Genomic DNA, 17,632 nt, shown 5'->3' on the forward strand with positions numbered 1-17,632 from the left:
CGTCTTTAACACGGAGTCTGATCACGACCCAATCGGCTAGGCTATCCATTAGGTACACGGCCACAATCATAATTTCAATTTATAATTTCCAGCATAATCACCACCATGTGTGCGGCATGGTGTCCGATCACGACTCGATCGGCTAGGCTATCTTATTCGAGACATCAACCTTTTTATATCAATCATTGCATTTCATATTACTTTTATATATTTTCATTTCATTGGCACTAATGGCCATAATTATAAGATCATTCTTTGCACGTTTGCCATATTTAGTATTTCATGCTCACCTTTTCCCTTTCTAACATCAACATCATCATCAACAACAACAATAATTCAAATCAAGGCATGTAGTATACATGTGAGAAATTAAGAGTCTAAGGCACATAGAGATTCTTCACAAAATTTGGCATAATAGCCTTCGTTTGAATTTAACTTGAAGTCAAACATTTCTAATGCACAATCCATATTTTTAACGCATCCTCAATTGATAACATAACATAAATAAAGCATTTGGAATATTTGTTGAACATATATTTTTCAACCCAATCTTACTCGGAATAGCCAATTTTATAATGAACCACTCGGAACTTACATAATTCACATGAATATCGTGGAATCCAATTCTAAGAGAAACTTTTAGCCAACATACCTCAATCAGGATTCCTTAAACTCTAAAACGTTCCGGAATTCTTAGCAACTTCAATCTATTTTAGAAATATAACAAATTGAACCAAAATTAGGAAGATGATCATGGTTCTAGCTCATTTGAGCATTTTATCAAACACTAGGTGTGCATAAAGTTTCAAGGTCTTTTCATACAGGATTCCATCATCCCACAACTCAATATTTACCATGCTTAGTTCAACAATCTTCCTACACTCCTTCATATCACATACATATAAAATAAACAACTCTCATGACCAAAAATTATCTTGCTATTTACCCATTTTCAGAAAATTTAGAAATTGAGGGTTAGGGTGTAGAATCTTACCTTTGGGATGAAGACCTAGTGAGTTTCCCTTCTTCATCTTCTAAAACTTGAGCAAGAATTGAAGAACAATTATTGAAGAACACCTTCTCACTCTAGGGCACTCTCTCTCACTCTAAAATGTCAGATTATAGCTCAAAAATGTCCCAAAGAGTGTATTTAACGAAGTAGGGTCAGGTTTTAAAAATGCAAAATTGGAGCTCCGGAACAAGGTATGCGATCGTATAATCAATATGCGGACCGCATATCGGTCGCATAATTTGTGACCAAAACCGGCCAAATATTTGTCTGTGTATGAGGTCACTATGCGGTCCGCATAACTGTTGTGCGGTCGCATAATTGCTTCCAGACTAACCCTCTCCTGCCTCACTTCTGCGGATATTATGCGGCCCGCAGAGTAATTCTGCGGTCGTATAATGGACCGTAGAAATGCACTTTTCTGCCAAAAATGTTTCTTTACTTTTCGGTGCATTGTTCAACCCAAAAAGTCCGAGTCGCGGCTCGCAAGCTCGAAGCAAAAAAAATTTACAATCCTCAAACACGTAACCTAGTTCGGCACCATGAAACATTATTGTTTTTCCTTTGAAAAATTTTACGGGGCCTTACATTCTCCTACTTTTCATATGATGGCATGATGGATGCGTGTGTTCTGTGGGGTTGAGATTTGCATGTGCAAGGTCACGGTTCAATTTTGAAGGGAAGATCATGAATTCTTAGGTAACATGGACGGTTTCATATGACTAGATGAATGGTATTACTACTTGGAATTGCTTGAGGAGAGCATACATTCAGAAGGCGCACTGAGTTTTGACCTACGGATGCTTCGTGGGTATTGCAGTTCTCGCCTGGTTGATCGACTACCGATGTTTAGATTTTGCTATGTTTTATAGAAGAATTATAGAAGTATTCCTCATGGGATGATCGTGTATGAGAGTTGTGTTAAACATCCAAGTGCTTGAGTTGGGATCAGCTATGGATATTCATGTGCTCTATGGATTTTGAGACCGGGAGTTCTCAGAAGCATATTGTTTCGTGGTCGTGTGCTGTGAAGATGTGGCCAAATCTAGCCAGACAATAGAATGTGTTATGGTTAGATCATTATGGACTTTTGGAGGGTTATTTATCTATTTGTGGATGTCCGAGGTTGATTTGGGGGCTCAGTGGTAGGCCTAATGAGGATGTATATCCTACGCCGAGTCAGATTTGTTGACTCGGCACCGTTATTACAGAAAGGTGTGTCTTTCGGTTAGAATTGATCTTATGCGTATCTGATGTGTTCTATGTAATACTCTTCTATGCTCTGAGGGATTGTAATTTGTTGGTTATATGCACACATGGTGCAGTTCTGTTTAGGCCTTATAGCGGACTTCGTGTGATTTGGTGATTGGGGTGTGGAATGGTTGATTGCGCCTTGATTATGGTCCTTTCGGGTTGTGGCATTGTGTTATTTGCTTCTCCATGGTTACGATCATGCACCTTGGGTACTTGATGTTGAATTGCGCGTGGTTATTGATTTTGAGCATTGTGGCTTGAGGTATTTCATATGGACCAGTAATTGGATGGGGTCATGTATTGCAGCTAGGTTATGTCGGGATATGATCCTTTGTGTTAGATCTGTGTATCTTGGTTCTACTATGTATGATGGGTTTGTAGCATTGCGGTTGTGATGGTACTTGCTAAACTTGCAGGATGGTTCTCACGTTTGAGTCATTTTCCATGATTGAGTACATTTGGGTTGTTGCTTATTGGTGCACGGATTGCACGGGTTGTGGCATGTCACTAGAGTGGTTGTGTGATGAGATGAGGTCATTGGACCTAGGATGGATACTATCGGATTTGATTACAGCATGTATGAAGGAATAATATTGAAAATCGGAGTAGGATTTGGCTTAAGTTTTTGTCAGATGAGAGGGAGCTTCATGACTTGTTGATCTGATAAATTGGTTATGAGTTTCTGCATGTTTCTTTCATCATCGGCAGTGTGCGAAGGTTTTAGAATAAGGTTTTGTTTGATATAAGGTTTATTACCGGTACAGGGTTTGTTTAGAGCAGTTATTGTGGTTGGAAATATTGCTACTAGTACGCGAGTTATGCGGTATATCATGTGATTAGTACTTAGGTTATGGTTATGGGTTGATACATCTTGTTCAAACTTATACAGTGTGTAAATGCGAGATTCGGGTCTTAGAGGAAATTCCAGATGTTGGAAATTGGATTCTATGGTTTACGGGATAAGGTTGAAGTAATGATCTTCAGTTATGTTGGGTTGTCGGGCCTATATGGAATAGGGTATCATGGGATCCCCCCGGATATGTACATGGTAAGGTTACACGGCGGTTTGATAGCTTTGGAACGACTCTGGGCACGTTCGAGGACGAACAAATGTTTAAGTGGGGGAGAATGTAGTGACCCGACCGGTCATTTTGAGCATTTGTATTCCGTTCAGCTATTTGAATTCTTGAGTAGTATTGTATGATGTATTATGACTTGTGTGAATCATCGGGTTTGGTTTTCAGGTTATTCAAAATTGATTTGGAAAAATGAATCTCATGATTTAAGCTTAGAGTTAGAAGAGTTGACCAAGTTCGACCTTTTAGCATTTGACCTCAGATTAGAATTTTGATGGTTGCATTAGGTCCAGATGGTGATTTTGGACTCGGGCGTGTGCCCGGATTTGCATTTGGATATTTATAGAAGGTTTCGGCACTAATTGGCGAAAGTTAGAAATTTGAAGGTTTGGAATGTTCATAAGTTTTACCGGGAGTTGACTTTTCTAAAATCGAGTTCGGATTGTTGTTTTGGCAATCGAAATAGTTTCGTTATGTCATTTGGTACTTGTGTGCAAAATTTGAGTTCATTCTGGTGATTTGATATGTTTCGGCACGCATTTTGAAAGTTGAAAGATTCAAAGTTCATTAAGTTCGATTTCAGGTGCCATTTGTGGTTTTGATATTGTTATGCATGATTTGAGGACTCGAGTAGGTTCATGTTATGTTATGGGAATTTGTTGGAATGTTCGGGCGTGGTTCTGTGGGGCTCAGGCATGTTTCGGATCTATTTCGGACCATTTCTTCTTCATATTGCATTGCTGGTTTCTGCTGAAGTCTAGTGCGCCAAATGGTCTTCGCGATCGCGAAGTATGTGATGCGATCGCGTAGAGGAAAACTTGGAGGTGGGCAGTTTCTAAATCGCGGTCGCTATTGGAGGGCTGTGATCGCGTAGCTTGGAGCTGGATACTGTCAGCGTTCGCATGGTGGAGGCCGTGTTCGCATAGAGCTAAGGCGGGAAACACGGAGCTGGAAATATTTCAACACGTTCACGTAAGATGGGACGCGTTCGGATGCTTGTTAGCATGTGTGCTTCGCTTTCGCATTGATATTTACGCGATCACATAGGGTATTTTTGGGAGGCAGTGTTGGTTGTTCTTAGCGTTAGCGAAGGTTGTTTCGCGATCGCGTAGGGTAATTCTGGTCAGTGCATTTTTCTTCTTCGTGATCGCGATGATATTTCCGCAATCGCGATTCATTGATTCGTCCAGTGAATATAAAGTACTCTATTTCGGAGATTTCTGCCATTTTATCATATTTGGAGCTATGGAACTTGGATTGAAGCGATGTTTGAGGCGATTTTCACCGCATGGATTGGGGTAAGTGTTCTCTACTCAGTTTTGATTTTATTTCATGAATCTATCTTCGTTTTTTGCATTTGATTGAGGATCTCAAGAGGGAAATTGGGGGCTTCTGTCTAAAGTTTCATAGAATAAATATTTGAGTTTTGACGATTTGGAGTCGGATTTGAGTGAAACTAGTATGAATGGACTCGTAATTGAATGGGTTGTTGAATTTTGTGAGTTTCATCGGGTTCTGAGGTGCGGGCCCGAGTTTGACATTTTGGTTGACTTTGGGCTTTTTATTAAAGATTCGACCTTTATCTTTTGGAATATTTTCCCTAGTCATTATTTGATGTATTTGAGTTGCTTTTGGCTAGTTTCGAGCCATTCAGAGGTCGGTACGCACGGGATGGCATTTTTGGAGTATCGTTTAGCTTGCTCGGTATTGGATTTGGATTGTTCGATGTAAGTAACACTTCTAAACTTGGTGTTGAGGGTATGAACCCCAGAATATACGTGTTATGTGTTGGTATAGTGGTGACGCACATGCTAGGTGACGGGCGTGTGGGCGTGCACCGTGTGAATTTTGACTCGGTTGTTTTTGTGGTACGGCGTAGTTACCTGATCTTGTTTTTATCTATGTGATCTCTGCATGCTAGAGTGATTGAGCCGTGATCCATGTTAGAAATAATGTTTAGACTATATGCTTATTCTGTTGGCACCCATTGAGGTCAAATATGTTGTTGAGTTATTTGCTTAAATTGCAGTTACATACTCAGTCATACTCATTCATTTGCATATCATATCTCAGTCTCTGTTGCCATTTATTGATACATCATATCATCATTTTTGGGCTGATTTTCATGAGACTGTGAGCCCGAGAGACTGGAGAGATTGATGATTGAGTGAGGCCGAGGGCCTATTTATGAGTGATATAGATTGGATCGGGTTGCACACCGCAACAGGTATTATTGATTCACGATTGGATCCGGATGCACGCCGCAACAGGAATTATTGAATCATGCCATGATTGGCTTATAATAGCGCTTGGGCTGGATCTGCCCCTCCGGAGTTTGCACACCTATAGTGAGTGCATTTGCTATTGATTCTTTGGGCTAGATTATCCCTGGGATGGATCTGCCTTGTACAGTGCCGAGTGCGAGTGCGGGTGCCGAGCGCAAGTGCCGAGAGTGAGTGTGAGGACTTAGTGGATGTGATTGAGCGACTGGGAGGACTGAGTGAATTGATACTCTGAGAGTATGCATATGGTTTTAACACTATGTTACATTGCATTTGACATGCACACCTGACATGCAGGCATAGAGATGCATTTTTCTCATGTTGTACGGTATTACGTCATTCATGACTTCTCATACACATTGACATGTAAGCTTAGAGATGTACTTTCCTCAGACCAAATATGATAATAAAACATTTACCTGTTGAAAGTTTTGGGAAAAATCACAGTTTTACAAACTTACTCATATTTTGGTGATTTCGGTAAAAGATTTGGGTTTTACTATTATACTTTAAAAACATGACTATTTTCCGGAACTGTGAACGAGCTGAGCATTACATCTTTAAGTTATTACTTGTACCGCTTCAGTTATATTGTTATGAGTTGTTCCTGGCTATCGGTGTTAGACTCTAACCCTTGTCTAAGCTCGTCACTACTTTCAACCTAAGGTTAGGTTTGTTACTTATTGAGTACATGGGGTCGGTTGTACTCCACACTTCTGCACCTTACGTGTAGATGTTGGATGTTGATGTTGTTGCGTATGGCCGGAGCTGGATTTGAAGATGTACCTACGTTCCGGTCATAGTTGCCTCTTGATCTTGGTAGCTTTAGAATTATAATATGTTCATGTATATTTCAAACAGATGTATTTTATTTCATACTAGCTTGTAAATTCTAAATCTTAAAAGGTCATGATTTGTACTATCAGTCCTTGGGAAATGTATAAAGGTTCAGTTATTTTATCATTCATTTGTCTCAATAAGTCGCATTAATTGGATAGTTGTTAATTGGCTTACCTAGCGGGATGGGTTAGATGCCATCACGACTAGTTAGATTTTGTGTCGTGACAATATCATATCTCAGTCTCTGTTATAAACTATTGTCACATCATGTTATTATTGTTTGGGCTATTTGGCATGAGATTTGTGAGCTCGAGAGACTGGAGAGGATGATGACAGAGTGAGGCCGAGGGCCAGATTGGGAGTAATATTGATGGGATCGGGTTGTACGCCGTTACGGGTTTTATTAATTCATGATAGGATCGGGTTGCACTCTACAACATGTATTATTGATTTATGATGGGATTGGGTTGTATGCTGCAATAGGTATTATTGATTCATGATGGGATCGGTCTACGAGCCGCAATATGTTTTATTAGCGCTTGATCAGGATTTGCCCCTCCAGAGTCTGACATACCAGCAGCGAGTGCAGGTACCATATAGTGCTGAGTGACTGAGTATGCTGAGTGATTGAATGTGATGAGTTGGAGTGCGAGAAAATGAGATTGAGTACTCAAAGAGTGTGAGTACATGAGTGCATCATTATGATGCATTGCATTTGACATGCATACTTGACATAGAGATGCATTTCCTCATGCTACACGATTTTGTGGCTTTCATGACTTCACATGAGCATTGACATATAGGCATAGAGATGTACTTTCCTCATACTATCTGAGAATGAAATATCTTATCTGTTGTCAAAGGATTTTGGGGAAAATCACAGTTTTTCTCTGATATACTCACACTTTAGTAATTTCGGTGAAAGATTTGGATTTTACTATTATACCTGAAAAGCATGCCTAATTTCCGTAACTATGAACGAGCTGAGAATCATAATTTTGAGTATTACTTGTACTATTTTCAGTATATTGTTACGAGTTGATCTTGGTTGTTGGTGTTGTACTCTGACCGTTGTCCAAGCTCATCATTACTTTCAACCTAAGTTTAGGTATGTTGCTTATTGAGTACATGGCGTCGGTTGTAGTCATACTACACTTCGGCAACTTGCATGCAGATTTTGGAGTTGATGTTGTTGTGTATGGCGGGAGCTAGCATTGAAGATGTATCTGCGTTCCGATTACAGCTGCCTCTCATTCTTGGTAGCTTTAGAGTTATAAATCTGTTTATGTACATTTCGAATGGATGATGTATTTATTTCATACTATCTTTGTAAACTCTAAATTTTAGAAGCTCGTGATTTGTACTACCAATTCTTGTGGTTTTGGTATAAAAGTTCAGTTATTTCATCATTTATTTTCTCAGTAGATCTCGTAGAGTTGTATTATTGATAAATTGGCTTACCTAGCGGGTTTCCATCAGGACTAGTTGGATTTTGGGTCGTGAGCTCTATGTTTGTAGGTTCTATGAGTCATGAGCAAGTGTCTACTAGAGTCTTGCGGATCGGTATGATGACGTCCATACCTATTTTCGAGAGGCTACAGGGCATCTAGGATAAACTTCACATCTTTCTTTCCTTATCATGCGGTATTGATTCAGCTTGAAGCATAACTCTTTGAATTCCTTCCATTCACTCTTATGCGTATGTGAGCGCTCGGTATCAGCTTTGCATCGACGGCATATGGATTCCATGGATGAGGTACGATATGCATTTTTGTGTTTTGGTGATGGGCCAGTCTTGAGGACTTGAGGCCAGGTTTAGACTGTAACTTAGGCTCGATAGTTTCAGTTGGATGAGCATGTGCTTTTGGACTTATATGTCCAATAGTGTCCCTATGAGTGGAATTTATGGCTTGGTGAGTGGTTGGATAGCTATATGATGTGTATCATGTGACTGCGGGATGTGTTTAGATGGTTTGAATATGACGAGAAGCGTTAGCTTGAGATGTGAAAAGGACTATTGGATGCTCGATTTATGTAGATGTGTTATACAGTCTTGAGCTATGAGGGTTTTGAGAGATTCTTTCATGTTATTTCATTTATGGAACGAAGTACATTCTTATGTCTTGTTGACTAATTCAGAATCGGGAAGATTAAGTGATTGTGTAGTAGTTGTGGTCGTGAAAGGGCATAGAGAGATATCAGTTTGGGGATAAGCAGGTGGGTTATCACTTTGGGGGTAATCTACAGATGCGTGCTCCTTATGATGATGGTGTGGAGAGTTTCTTTCCATCAGTGAGTTATATGTGTTGCGACTTGAGTTTGGATCGGTGGTGAAGGTTTATCTTACTGTCACGAGGATGAATGCGAGCATAGCAGATGGTTTGAGGTATTTTATGGTTTGTGTTGAATGAGCTTGTGAAGAATTTAGTTGAATCTCAATGCGGTATTATGGAAGTAATAGAGTATGCGCATTATGAGTTATCGAGTGTTTTGTTCTATGTCTTTGATCAACTTGGTATTTCGGATGGTCCCAGCCATATTTATCGGTAGAATAATCTCCCTTTTAGTTGTTTCACTAGCCATGTTGAAGCCGTTTAAGACCCGAGCTGCGGGCACGACTTTATTTTGCAGACCGAGTTGCTCCACGACCCTCGATCGGATGATATTCGCAGAGCTACCTGGATCCACTAAAACACGCTTAACTTGAACTTTATCTAATAAGATAGAAATTACCAGAGCATCGTTGTGGGGCTGAGAGATGCCTTCGACCTCTTTGTTGTTGAATGATAAGTTGTCTTTGGTCACGTAATCTCGGGTTCGTTTTTCTCTAGTAAAGTTGGGGAGACTGCTATCGATGATTTGATTGCATGGTTATGTGTTGTACTGATTTCGGTTTGAGGCATACTTGTGAATCAGTTATGACTTGCATGGGTTGAGATCGAGGATGACTCGAGTAAGGGAATTTCTGGATACGAATTATATTACACTTTATGGGTATATGAAAATCATGGAATGATTTGACTTGTTATGCATGACGGATGTAGTGCGCATGGAGTAGGAATTTACTCGGTTGCATTAAGGCGGGGTTACTTCTTTGGGTGTTATTGTGCTAATAGGGCACAGGTCGTTCGGCCCGCTTGGGTGGTGCAATTGAGATTTGAGCAGAGTTGATGACTCTCGAGAAGGTTCTAATGGATTTAAGATTTTTATGTGGCAATTGAGAATTTTTCGGACTTGTATATGGCTAGAATCTGAGATTTGCATTGGATGGTGTCGGGACTTGCGGTATTTCTATATCATTATGGATTCTACATTCAGTATCAGGAAGGTGAAGGAAATGACTTTAGATTCACAGAAGGTCTCTTCAGAGTGGGTGTCTCAATTGTGGTACTTTTGGGGTGCTTAAGAGGGAATACAACGGCTTATGGGCCTTAGGGCGGTGTGGTTTTATATTAGGATCTCTAGTGGTGAGTTTTGGGTAAGGATCATGGTGTTCTGGCAAGGAGAAGTGTCAACTTGAGGGTAATTCGGAAGGAACTCAGAGAAATAGGACAGCTTGATAGTAGTTTGGGTCAGCACGGTAATGGATACGATCGAATCTTTGGGTATATATGATGTGGTGAGTCTCTACATGTGTTTTGTGGTAATACTCTTGGGTTTGGTGACCTGCGTGGTTTGGTTGAGTTAGAGAGATTAAGTTCTGATGGCTGGATTATGTGCAAATGGGTTTCGAAGAGTTCTTGATGGTTCCTACCACGATTTAAGATGGATATTTCCTATCGGCGTGAAGAGCATGTTGCATATTGTGATTCTCTCCTATATGGGATCAAATGGAAGGTTTCTGACTGATCGGGTATGTATTCTGCTAGTGACTCAGAGTTGATTATGAGATTATCGTATTTTTCATATGATGGCATGATAGATGCGGTATGCTGTGTGGGATTGAGGTTTGCATGTACAAGGTCACGGTTCAGTTTTGAAGGAAAGGTCATGAATTCTTAGACAACATGAATGGTTTCAGACGACTAGATGAATGATATTACTACCTGGTATTGCCTGAGAAGGGTGCGTATTTCAGAAGGCGCACTGTGTTTTGACTTACGGATACTTCATTGGTATTGCAGTACTCGCCTGGTTGATCAATTATTGATGTCCAAATTTTGCTATGTGGCATGGAAGAATTATAGAAGTGTTTCTCGTGGATGATTGTGTATGAGAGATGTGATAGTCATTCGAGTAGTGAAGTTTGGACCAGCTATGGTGATTCGTGTGTTCTATGGATTTGGAGACTGGGAGTTCTCAGAAGTGAATTGTTCTGTGGTTGTGGACTGTGAAAATGTGGCCAAAGTTAGCTAGATGGTAGTACGTGCTATGGTTATGTCATTGTGGACTTTTGGAGGACCATTTATCCATTTGGGGATGACCGGAGTTGGTTTGGGGGCCCATTGGTAAGCCCAATGAGGATGTGTATTCTACACCAGGTCGGATTTGTTGACTCAGAACTGTTAGTGTTGAGGGTGTGTCATTCGGTTAGAGTTGAGCTTGTTTGTGTTCTGAGATGTTCTATGTGTTACTTTTCTATGCTACAGGGGGTGTGACTTGTTCGTTATATGCACACGCGATGCGGTTCTGTTTGGGCCTTGCAGGGGAATTTGAGCGAAATGGTTATTGGACTGTTGAATAGTTGATTGCACCTTGGTTATGGTCTCTTCGGACTGTGGTATATTGTGTTACTCTCTTTGTGTACATAATATCGAATTGTGTGTGGTTGTTGATTTTGAGAAATGTGGCTTGAGGTATTTCATAGGACCGGTGTTTGGATAGGGTCACATGTTGCAAAGGATTTATGTCGGGATATGATCCTTTGTGATAGATTCATGTGTTTTGGTTCTACTATGTGTGATGGGTTCATAGCATTGCATTTTTGGTGGCACTTGTTGACCTTGCAGGATGATTCTCTCGTTTGATTCATTTTTCGTGTTTGGGTATATTTGAATTGTTGCTTAGTGGTGCACAGATTGCATGGTTGTGACTTTAGGTTTTATTGGTGTGGAATGTCAATAGAATAGTTGTGTTTGATGAGATAAGGTCGTTGGACCTAGAATGGATACTATCGAATTTGATTGCGATATGTTTGGAAGAACAATATTGGAAGTCATCTTAGTGTTTGGCTTTGGTTCTTGTCAGACGAGAGAGAGAGAGAGAGAGAGAGAGAGAGCTCCATGACTTGTTGGCCCGATGAGTGGTTATGAATTTCTATGTGCTTCTTTCATCATCGGCAGTGTACGAAGAATTTGAACGAGGTTTTATTTGATATGAGGTTTACTACAGGTATCGGGTTTGTTTTGAGCAGCTACTGTGATCAGGAATTATTGCTATGAGTATGCGAGTTGTGCGGGATATCATGTGATTACATCTTGGGTTATGGTTATGGCTCGATACAGCTTGTTCATACATATTCAATGTGTAGATACGAGATTCAGGTCTTATAAGAAATTTCGAATGTTAGAAATTGGGTTTTAAGGCTTACAGACTAAGGTTAAAGTAATGATCTTCAGATATGTCGTGTTGTCAGGCTTACATGGATTGGGTGACATGGGATCACCCCCGGGGATATGCATTGTAAGGTTACACGTCGATTTGATGGCTTTGGAACGACTCTGGCACGTTCGAGGACGAACGTATGTTTAAGTGGGGGAGAATGTAACGACCCGATTGGTTTGAGCATTTGCACTTTGCTTGGTGGTTAGAGGGCATGAGTAGCTCCTTATGATGTATTATGAACTGTATGTATCATTGGTTTTGGCTTTCAGGTGATTCGAAATTGATTCAGAAGAATGATTCTCAACTAGGAAGCTTTAAGTTGGAAGAGTTGACCAAGTTTGACTTTTGAGTATTTAACCTAGGATCGGAGTTTTGATGGTTCCGTTAGGTCCGTATGGTGATTTTGAACTTGGGAATATGCCCGGATTTGCATTTGGAAATTCTCTAGAAGGTTTTGGGACTAATTGGCGAAAGTTGGCAATTTGAAGGTTTAGAATATTCATAAGTTTGACCGGGAGTTGAAGGGTTTGGATTATGGTTCCGGAATGGAATAGGTTCGTTATCTCATTTGGGACTTGTATGCAATATTTGAATTCATTCCGAGTTGATTTGATAAGGTTCGGCAAGAGTTTTGGAAGTTGAAAATTTTAAAGTTCAATAAGTTCGATTTGAGGTGCGATTCGTGGTTTTGATACTGTTATACGTGATTTGAGGCCTCGAGTAAGTTCGTGTTATGTTATGAGACTTTTTTCTATGTTTGGACAGGGTCCCAAAGGGTTCGGGTGAGTTTCGGATAGGTTTTGGGTTGTGTTGCGCTCGCTTTTTTTTATGTTTCGACGTCATTTCTTCAAGCATAAATGGTACCACATTAAGCAAATGAGCTCTAATTTTTGTTTTTATTGAAGCATCAGATCCGTGTCGTAATTTTGGAACCATAGCAACTAAAATCATCAAGTTTCGACATCGTATGAGGAATTTATGGTCATTTTACTAAGAATTTGGTTGCCAAATATTTTTCAGATTAATTACGCAATTGTCACTGCATTGGTATTTAAAAATCTGCAATATTTTCAAATATCGAAACCAACATAACTCCTTCATTATAAGGTCAAATGGGGTGATTCAAAAGCCTAACTTGATTGAAATTTTACAAGGAATGCATTGGAGACATCAAAAGCGAGTTTCGGAATCGTTGGTATAAGAAACGAGACAGAAGAACTGGGCAGAAGCATATAATATCGAGAGTTTGTTCATTTGGTCGTATTTTGAGTTGCGGAGCTCGGAATTGGGCGATTTTGGAGGCGACGTTTACCACATAGATTTGGGTAAGTGTTATATACTCGATTTTAATTATATTTCATGAATCCATCTTCGTTTTTGGCATTTGATTAATGATTTCAAAGTGAAATTTGGGGGGTTTATCTAAAATTTCATAAAGTGAGTTTTTGAGTTTTGAACATCGATTCGGAGTCGTATTTGAGTGAAACTAGTATGGTTGGACTCGTAATTGAATGGGTTGTCATATTTTGTAAGTTTTGTTGAGTTCCGAGGTGCGGGCACGGGTTTGACCTTTTGGTTGACTTTGGACTTTTGATTAAAGATTCAACCTTTATCGATTGGGTTTGTTTCCTTTGGTATTATTTGATGTTCCTGAGTTACTTTTGGCTAGTTTTTAGCCGTTCGGAGGTTGGTACGCGCGGGATGGCATTTTTAGAGTATTATTTGGCTTGCTCGGTATTGGATTTGGTTTGTTCGAGGTAAGTAACACTTCTAAACTTGGTGCTGAGGGTATGAACCCCTGAATATATGTGTTATGTGTTTGATGATGAGGTTACGCACATGCTAGGTGACAGGCGTGTGGGTGTGCACCGTGTGAATTATGACTCGGTTGATTATGTAGTACTGTGTAGTTACATAATCTTGTTTCTCTCCATGAAATTCCTACGTGTTAAAGTAATTGAGTTGTGATCCATGTTAGAAATCATGTTTAGGCTATATACTGATTCTGTTGGGACCCACTAAGGTCATTTATGTTGTTGAGTTATTTGCTTAAATTATAATTATGTACTCAGTCAAATTCATTCATTTGCATACCATACCTCAGTCTCTGTTATAAATTGTTGTCACATAATATTATTATTGTTTGGGTTGTTTGGCATAAGATTTGTGAGCCCGATAGGCTGGAGAGGATGATGGTTGAGTGAGGCCGAGGGCCCGATTGAGAGTAATATTGATGGGATCGGGCTACACGTCGCAACAAGTTTTATTAATTCATGATGGGATCTGGCTGCACACCGCAACAAATATTATTGATTCATGATGGGATCGGGTTGCACGCTGCAGCAAGTATTATTGATCCATGATGGAATCGAGTTACGCGCCATAGCGGGTTTTATTACCGTTTGGGCAAGATCAGCCCCTCCGGAGTCTGACCTACCAGCAGTGAGTGTAGGTACAATAGAATGTTGAGTGACTGAGTATGCTGAGTGATTGAGCGTGATGAGTGGGAGTGCAAGACAGTGAGATTGAGTACTCTTAAAGTGTGAGTACATGACTTCATCACTGTGATGCATTGCATACTTGACATACATGCATAAAGATGCATTTCCTCATGCTACACGGTTTTGTGACATTCATGACTTCACATGCACATCGACATATAGGCATAGAGATGTACTTTCCTCATGCTATCTGAGAATGAAATATCTTATCTGTTGTCAAAAGTTTTTGGGAAAAATCGCAGTTTTTATCTGATATACTCACACTTTGGTAATTTCGGTGAAAGATTTGGATTTTACTGTTATACCTTAAAAGCATGCCTATTTTCCGTAACTATAAACGAGCTGAGCATCATATTTTTGAGTATTACTTGTACTATTTTCTGTATATTGTTACGAGTTGATCTTGGCTGTTGGTGTTGGACTCTGACCGTTGTCCAAGCTCATCACTGCTTTCAACCTAAGGTTAGGTATGTTGTTTATTGAGTACATGAGATCGGTTGTATTCATACTACACTTTGGCAACTTGCGTGCAAATTTTGGAGCTGATGTTGTTGTGTATGGAGGGAGCTAGCATTGAAGATGTATCTGCGTTCCTGTTACACCTGCCTCTCATTCTTGGTAGATTTAGATTTATAAATCTGCTTATGTACATTTCGAACAGATGATGTATTTATTTCATACTAACTTTGTAAACTCTAAATCTTAGAAGCTCATGATTTGTACTACCAATGCTTGGGATTTTTGTATAAAAGTACAGTTTCTTTATTATTTATTTTCTCAGTAGATCTCCTTGAGTTGGATTATTAATAAATTGGCTTACCTAGCGGGTTGAATTAGGTGCCATCATGACTAGTTGGATTTTGGGTCATGACACATATATTAAACTACCAATAGCACTAGCATAGTCTAATTGACTAACAGATCTTCCGGGGTTCTCAACCATCTTGCTAGAAACGTCAAATAGAGTATTAAATTCTTTAATATCCAAATGATTAAATTTGGAAAGAACCTTGTCAATATAATGAGATTGACATAAGGCAAAACCCCCCACTATGTCTTTTAGCTTTAACACCTAAGATAATATCAACTTCTCCTAAATCTTTCATTTTAAATTGAGAATTTAAATGCTTTTTAGTTTCATTTATGCCTTGCATGTTAGTTCCTATGATTAGCATGTCATCAATATAAAGACATACTATCACTCCATAATTCTTTGTGGATTTGGAATAAATGCATTTATCTGCTCCGTTATGTTTAAAACCATTTGATAAAATAACACTATCAAATTTTTCATGCCATTATTTTGGATCTTGTTTTAATCCATACAAGGACTTAACTAATTTATAAACTTTCTTCTTATTTCCAGGAAGCACAAACCCTTCGGGTTGCTCCATATAAACTTCTTCAAAAAGATCACCATTTAAGAATGTCGCCTTAACATCTATTTGATGGACATTTAGATTATACATTGATGCCAAAGCAAACAATACTCTTATTGAGGTAATCCTGGCCACATGAGCATATGTGTCAAAATAATCTACTCCTGCCTTTTGTCTAAATCCTTTGGCTACTAGTCTAACTTTAAAAGATTGTAGATGAGTATTGTATTTTCTTCTGAAAATCCATTTACACCCAATATGTTTAGTATTAGAAGGTAAATCTGCCAATACCCATGTACTATTTGATAAAAGAGAATCCATTTCATCATTTACAGCTTCTTTCCAGAAAGCCAAATCCCGCAAAGCCATAGCCTCACTATAGGTTTTAGGATCCTCTTCTAAATTTAAAATAAAGGGTATTTTATTTAATACTCCATCTCTATTTCCTTCTACCAAAAAGACTAGTGCTTGAGAAGAAATAAAATCAGAACGTATATTTTTCTCCTTTCTAACTACTTGACTTTTCTTTGGTTCTACAGGAGATTCAATTGTCTTTCTTTTATTATTAGAAGAAGAACTAGGCTCTGCACAATTTTCTTGAGTTACTGCATTATCACCAATTCTTGTTGCATTACCCACCTTCTTTAGTAAATTATGTATCCTCGTGTGAACTATTAGAATCACCAATAAATTTTGTTTTCAAGAACTCAACATCTTTAGATTCCACAATATATTTAGACTCAATGTCCAATAATTTGTATGCCTTTGAGTTCTCATCATATCCTACAAATATGCTTTTAATTCCTCTATGTCCTAACTTAGTTCTTTTAGGATCTGAAATTCTATAATAGGCTAAACAACCCCCTTAAGAAATTTAAGTTAGGCTTTCTTCCTTTCCATAATTCATATGGTGAAACCTTAAACTTCTTTGAAGGTACTCTATTGTGCACAAAACAAGCCGTTAACAAAGCTTCCCCCCACAAATTCGTTGGTAACTTTGCATGTAAAAGCATGGCATTTATAACCATATCTACCAACGTTTTTTTTTTTTCAGCAAGACCATTTGTCGTGGGGTATACAGTGCACTGACTTGGTGAATCAAATTATTTTCTTCACAAAATACAAAATATTTATTGAAAAGATATTCGCCTCCTCGATCACTACGTAGGATTTTAATCTTCTTTTCCAATTGATTTTCAACTAATGCTTTGTAACTCTTAAACATATCAAGGTTAAGATATGGATATATGGGATTATATATTTGATCCTGTATTTTTGACACTCGAAGGGAGGGGTGGAGTGACACTATGGGTGGGTTTCATATACTCTGTACAATTTATCTGATAACCTTACACGGCTACACACAACATAACTTGCAAGCGTTCTTAATTTTAGCCTGAAAAATTACATGTCTCTTGCCCCAACTTGATTGGCCTGCCAACCTTGCGTTTTGGATTTTTGATTATTGAAAAAACAAAAGATTTAACTTTGATGTAGAGTGTAGACTGAAAAGGTATAAGTTTTTAAATATTATTAACGTAAAGTAATTTGCAACAATAAGTTTGTTTATTTAAAAATACTACTAGTAATTTTAATTAAAAAATACTACTCCTTTTTTAGTCGGCTAAAAAGAACGGCATTATTTTCTTTTTGCCAATTCAGAATTTTTATTTTAGCAACATTTTACATACCCTTTTTGTCTATTTTATGTGAAGGCATATAAAACAAATAAGACTATTAAAATTTA

The sequence above is a fragment of the Nicotiana tomentosiformis genome, chromosome 6, assembly GCF_000390325.3.
Source record: "Nicotiana tomentosiformis chromosome 6, ASM39032v3, whole genome shotgun sequence".
NCBI classification, from domain to species: Eukaryota; Viridiplantae; Streptophyta; class Magnoliopsida; order Solanales; family Solanaceae; genus Nicotiana; species Nicotiana tomentosiformis.